Source organism: Otolemur garnettii, unplaced genomic scaffold, assembly GCF_000181295.1.
Source record: "Otolemur garnettii isolate 467f Iridium unplaced genomic scaffold, OtoGar3 scaffold00014, whole genome shotgun sequence".
Taxonomy (NCBI): Eukaryota; Metazoa; Chordata; class Mammalia; order Primates; family Galagidae; genus Otolemur; species Otolemur garnettii.
This window is the reverse complement of record NW_003852409.1, coordinates 24,117,348-24,122,969: the sequence shown is the minus strand read 5'-3', so window position 1 is coordinate 24,122,969 and position 5,622 is coordinate 24,117,348. Positions and strand designations below refer to the sequence as shown.

The window sequence follows — 5,622 nt, the reverse complement described above, 5'->3', positions numbered from 1 at the left end:
GCCTAAATTCATTCCTGATAAGTATAGACAGTTGGCTCACAGCTTTCTCTGTTATTTGGCATGGGCAAATTTCTTGATTTCAAATATGTTAAAATGTGATAACATTATTAAATAATATGGAAGTCAAAACATAGACCTCCCAGGTTGGACAGGAGTTCACTATCATCTTTATTAGATTTTCATGTAATAATCATTACCACTTCTTATTGTACTTCAGATATTTTGCATATATTATTTCATTTTTAATTTTTACAAGGACCCATGTGTGATAGATATCACTATGCTTATACTGCAGAAGAGACTGAGGAACTGAGAAATCAAGTGATATGCACAATGGGAAACATTAGTATATTGCAGAACAGGAATTTGCACTCATGTCTTTCTGAAAATTAAGAGATTTTTAAACTGCCATACACTTTCGCAATGAAATCTCACTTGCCCACAGCAGAAACAGTTTATTAAAGGTCTTGAATGCCAAGAGCAAGCTTGAACTTAATTTTGGGAGAACTAAGGCAGGGCCATTTTATCCATTAGGCACAGCAGGAACAGTGCTGAGGGCCCACAATACTTTTGAGGACCATAAAAATGTTTTAAGTTCTTTTAAAGTCAGAAGAAAAAAGTGAATTTTTAGGTCAAAGAAAGTGTTTTGCTATATAGTATTATACCAGTGCAACTGTAAAATATAAATGCAATGCACTTGTACCAATGCAGCTGTAATGGTACAATATAAATATAAATAAATTATAAATGTATGTGTGTATGTATGTATATATGCATATCTGCAAGCTATAAGGCAAAAGTGCCCAGGACCCAAGAAAGTCAAATCGTGGCGCTACACCACTTTTTTTTTTGGCGGGGGGAGCCAATGATAATGGCAGAACAAGTTGCAAGAGAGGAGATGGTGGACAGATTTTGAAAAATGTCACAATTTTTCTCTCTGTTAAGCGCACCCCTAAGCGAAGTTAAAATAGAGATGAAACAGGGCAGAAAGAATCACCTCCTGGCTGCATGATCAAGCTGAGCCTCAGTTTCTCCATCCACACAATGGGGATGTGTGCCTCTGGAGGCTGTTGTAAAGGGCCTCGACTGCTTTGTTCACGGCTATAAACAAAGCAATCAATAAATACACTTTGAATGAATGAATGCAGTAAATGCGTGCTTAGCCCAGCGGCCAGTACACAGGAAGCATCCAGTAGGTGGTAGTTGCTAGCTTTAAAAATAGTAAAGCCTCCAGAACAGATCAGCGCCCCACCAAGTTCAACACGCACCGGCGCAGTAACTTCCCCAGGAGTCGAGGACAAGCGTCTGCGCTTGCGCAAAAGCGCTTTCCAGGGGCCTTTCAGGCTCCAGACTCCTAGGGGCGGGCCTCAGCGCCGGCGCGACGAGTCCAGAGGGTAGGACTAAGGAAGGGGCGTGGCTAGCAAGCGGGTCTCTGCCACCCTCTTCCGGGCTCCGCCAGCTGCGCGCGCACCTCCCCCCCTTCTTTTGTGGTCCGACCCATTGCGAGGGTGACAGGAAACCCTGTGCAGGGAGCGCCGCCATCTTGGACCAGCCCGAGGAAGATCCTGAGGGAGCCGCAGGAGCAGTCGCCGCTGCCACCGCTACTGCCTCCGGCGCGGGTGCACCTCTTGGCCAGTCTGCCTACCTGCCGGGGCCTCGGCCGACCGCCGCCGCCCCCTCTTCCGCTGCGTCTGCACTTCTTTTCCTCCTCCTGACGCCCCCCTCCCGCCCGGAAAGCTGCCCAGCCACCAGCAACCCCCCAGGTACCCCAGGCCTTCCGCAGTGTCCGTCCGGCCGAGGCCGCCTCGCCCGGCTTTTCCGAGGGACGCGGGTGTGGACCGCAGAGCGCCGTGTCGCGCAGGCGGCGCCCGGGGGCCGGGGCCCTTGAGGCCGCGGCGAGCCCCGGGGTCGTCGGTGAGCGCCGTGGCGCCGGCCTGACAGGACGCCGGTGCGGGGGCGGAGGTGGCCCCGGCGGTCCCCCTGCCCGGGCTGCCTCGCCCTCCCCACCCCGAGGCGTGCGGGGAAGGGTGTGTTCCGGCCTCGCCTTCCCCGCCTCCTTGGCCCAGCCGGGCAGGACCGCATCTCCGCAGGCCCCTCTCGCGCCGCCTTCCCGCGGCTGCAGACACCCCCGCGGGGTTTGCCCACGCGTGCGCGCCTTCTTGCAACCCGCGAGCCCGGGACGTGGCATTCTCACCCTCGGGCCGCTTCTGGCCTTGCGTACAAAAGGCGGCGTCTGGGACTCGCTCTGGTGTCCTTGAAGGTGTGGGCGGCCTGTGTTTGGACCCGGGCTGGGACGGGGTCTTGGGGCCTGTGTTTTCGGGGTTCTGGTTTTGGTGAGTCCGTATAAGGCCCGGGGACGTCTTAGAAGGCCCTGAACCTACATAGCGACTGAAAATAACGAAGAAAAAGTTTTGGCATGTGTAGAATTTAAGATGAGCCGACAGGACGGGAGTGTTTCGAGTGTTTGCACTCTGTGTGCCAGGCACGGATCTAGGTGCTTTCATACACATTTATTTTGCCTCGGTTGGCCCTTGAAAATAAAAGTTATGTTGTCCCCATTTTATAAGTGAGGAGACTGAGGCCTGCAGTTGGGATGTGGTGGGTAACAATGGTGCTTACAAACTGGCCTTTACCCACACTGGCTGGTGTTTTCTGTGTACTACATTCACAGTTAGGCTACGTTTTCAGACATGATCATTTAAAATGTAGCTAAAATTCCTTTTTTCATCTCTTTGCATTGGGTGACAGCCGATTACCCCTTTATAATCTAAAGTCCATCCTGTCAGCCACTACACTGCCAAATGTTCATGCCCACAACCCCAGCGGGGGATGGCAGGATTTTCATTTTATGTGAGGAGAGCTGGGTTCTGTCTTGAGAGGCAGGTTCTTTCCTGGTGGTCCCGTGCCAAGTGTCAGAGCCCAGATCTGAATTCTTGTAAAGTTTGCTAGTCATTTCATTATTATTTCAACTGCCTTTTATTTAAATATGGTTAATAACTTGACCTTGCGATAACCCAGCTCTCACCCCTATTCCCCAAGCCTTTTCAGTTTTCTGGAGTTCTGCTTAGTTGGTTTTACTTGGTCATACCTTGAGGCATGTAGTGGGTAAGAGTTTTGGAGTCATACTGCCAACGGTTGCCACTTTGTAATTAGTTAAGCGACCTTAAGCAAGTTACTTAACCTCTCAGTCTCAGTGTGCTTATCTATAAAGGGGATAATTGTACCTACATTTTAGAATTGTTGCTAGGACTAAATGGGGTTTAATCCCAAACTAAGAAAGCACTTAGCTTGTTGATTGGCATATATTAACTGCTGTAGTCCCTTTAACAGTGCAAGGCACATAGTAGGTGCTAAACCTCTGGTGAATGAATGAGAACTTCCCTTAGCTTTGGAGAACTGTAGGGTTAGACCTGGGCTTTAATCTAGTTCTCCATTTAGTAGTGTATGACCATACCAGTAGGTATATCATTTCTATAACTTGGTTTCTTTATTTGTAAAGTGAGTGTTTAGAAGGTAGCTGATGCATATTAGGTGCTCAATAAATGGCAATATTGTAAAGATGTATAATAACATACACTAATAGCTGTTAATAATTCCTTGGAATTAAAGCTATATTTTTAAAAGTTTTCACTTTTTATATTTCATATTAAACTTTATAATTGTTGCATACTTCATCTTTGCAACAGAATCTGGAATGTGCTTGCAACTGATTTTTATCGGTATCATATATCTTTGCATAGTGATACATAGCAAGATGTTGCACTATTAGGGGAAACTTTTTGGTTAAGGCAAAATGTTAAAACTAGAGCTGTTGAAAGCTGTTTCTTTCTTTCTTTTTTTTTTTTGCAGTTTTTGGCTGGGGCTGGGTTTGAACCCGCCACCTCCAGCATATTGGGCCAGCACCCTACTCATTTGAGCCATAGGCGCCTCCCTGTTTCATTTTTTTTAAAAAAGATTGAAACATTTTTGTATGGTTAAACACGTTAGGCATAGCTGAAGACAGTAATTTATAAATACTATTTCGAGGTATTGGAGATACTGTACTTTTAAAAAACTTTTATTTTAGACAATTTTAAATGTATACAAAATAAAAGTGGCATACTGAATGTTCATTTACCCATTAGCCAGTGTCAACAGTGATCAGTCCTGGCTTCATCTATACACACTTGCCTCCCCCCTGTTAATTTTGAAGCAAATCTCAGATACCATGTCGTCAGTAAAATTTTCACTATTATTAATCCTTCTAACTCTAGTAGTAAGTGCAATATGAGTATTGGTTTTTCTTTCTTTTTTTTTTTTTTAATACTACTGGGAAGAGAGTTACACAGTTGGAGTAGTTTATTTCCTGTACATGGCATACTGTCATAAGCTGGAAGATTTGCCTTTTTTGACACATTAAGCAATCCAGTTATTTCTATCATTCATATCATATAAAAATTGATATTAAATATATCTTTTCAAAAATGAAGCTTGTATTTTTAAGTGGGCCTGAAGAGTGGGTAGGTTATTTTAAGAGATTGTATTGCTTTTGAGAAAAGGAAACTGACCATTAATTTTGATTAGATTAAGTTAATGGATCAACTGCAGAAGTTTTGTGTCCACTGGACTGACAAATCAGGTAGCATTTTAATGGCCTTCTAAGTAAATCAGAATGCTTCTATTCTTGAATTCCATGAAGGCAGAAACAATGTTGTCTTTTTTGATCACTATTATATTGTCAAAGTCTAGCACAATATTTTGAACTTAGTAGGTACTCAACAAATATTTTTGTGTTGCAATCACGAAAGTAGTGTATCTTGGTTTTATTTTATTTTATGTTTATTTTATTTTTTTGAGACAATCTCAAGCTATTGCCCTGGGTAGAGTGGGATCATAGCTCACAGCAACCTCAAACTCAGACTCAAGTGATCCTCTTGCCTCAGTTTTTCTATTTTTAGTAGAGATGGGGTCTCGCTTTTGCTCAGGTTGGTCTAGAACTGGTGAGCTCAAGCAATCTACCCACCTCGGCTTCCCAGAGTGCTAGGATTACAGGCGTGAGCCACCACACCCAGTCAGTTCTAGTGTTTTGTTTTGTTTTGTTTTTTTCAGTTTTTGGCTGGAGCCGGGTTTGAACCTGCCATCTCCGGTATATGGGGTCAGCGCCCTACTCCTTTGAGCCACAGGTGCCGCTTGGTTCTAGTGTTTTTAACAAAATGTCTTGGATGTAAAAAAAAAAAAACAAACTTAAACCAGTTGAAATTGTAAGGACAAGAATTTAAATTACATGAAATATTTAGTGGGTTGTTTTCTTCCACCATTATGTTTTGAATCATCTTTGTAAAAATTGTATAGTAACATAGGTTCTGAGGAGTAGGATAAAATAGTTTATGTAATGTTGAGAAAGTCAGACAGTACATAAGTATTTATACTTAGGACTTAAAGTGAATACCCTCTCCTATTGGCTGTTAGTTTTTTTATTTTGAGGCCAGTCATATGATTGTCTTCATCTGATGTTCCCCTTATTATCAGTAAATGCAGAAGTAATGTTGGAAATGTTATGAGTGGGTTTTTTTTTTTTTTTTTTTTTTTTTTTATTACAGAGGCTGAAGACTGCCCTCCTTTGTCTGTTTTTACTGCAATAAA

General features: G+C 43.7%; 1 protein-coding gene across 1 annotated transcript in view; it reads left to right on the top strand.

Annotated features, from left to right (window-relative positions):
* Positions 1 to 1,457: 1,457 nt before the first annotated feature.
* The window catches only part of RAB14 (RAB14, member RAS oncogene family), a 30,055-nt gene continuing 25,890 nt past the window's right edge, over positions 1,458 to 5,622 (top strand). Inside the window, exon 1 of the mRNA XM_023510569.1 lies at positions 1,458 to 1,763. The gene's annotated coding sequence lies outside the window, so the exon portion shown is untranslated. The remainder of the gene's footprint in view (positions 1,764 to 5,622) is intronic.